Raw genomic sequence first — 767 nt, 5'->3', positions numbered from 1 at the left:
TTCAAAGGTAAAGAGCATTCATTTTTGGGCGAATTCCTTCATTTAAACATTAACTAGTGAAATAGTAATGTACACAACATCTGTAAAAATCGTTACTTTATCAAAGTTAAATCAGCAAAGAAGCATATCAGTATTTTATTTGTATTGCATTGCTCACAATGAACACTTCCACTGTATGCGGCCATAGGGTACTTAAACAAATTTGTCGTTCAACTGGTGTAATGCTGAACAAAATACTAATTGTTGTTTTTAAGAACTTGTATTTCGCTAACGTTTCGCCCACCAGAACGGTAGGGCTTCATCAGAGCAATGAACGATATAGTGCAAGCATAACAGGCGAAAATGCACAAGCGCAGCGGGATATAACGTAAAGTAATTATAAGAGAACAAAGGCTTATCGTGATGGGTTGAGTGTGCTATATTGTGACAGTGCGTAACTAATGCCCGATATTTGAAGAGGAAGTCGAACGCAAAATGTCGCGGAAAACTGGGCTGAGGTTTTTGCCGTCGTTACGGTTTAAAACATTTGAATTAGAATTTATGAGGCAACTTTCAAAGACCAATCTTTTCGACCAATTAGGTTCCTGTTTCAAAACTTGGGCATCGTTCCAATTTATGCGGTGATCACATACAAAAACGTGTTCGCATAAGGCGGACTTGTTAACATCCATGTTTCTGACTGCCACTTTGTGTTCCTTGAGACGTGAATTTAGATTCCGCTTAGTTTGACCAATGTATACCATATCACAATCACGGCAAGGGAACTG

This window comes from Phallusia mammillata, chromosome 1 (genome assembly GCF_965637545.1).
Source record: "Phallusia mammillata chromosome 1, kaPhaMamm4.hap1.1, whole genome shotgun sequence".
In the NCBI taxonomy this organism is placed as follows: Eukaryota; Metazoa; Chordata; class Ascidiacea; order Phlebobranchia; family Ascidiidae; genus Phallusia; species Phallusia mammillata.
The sequence above is the reverse complement of the archived record's forward strand: the minus strand, read 5'-3'. Positions refer to the sequence as shown.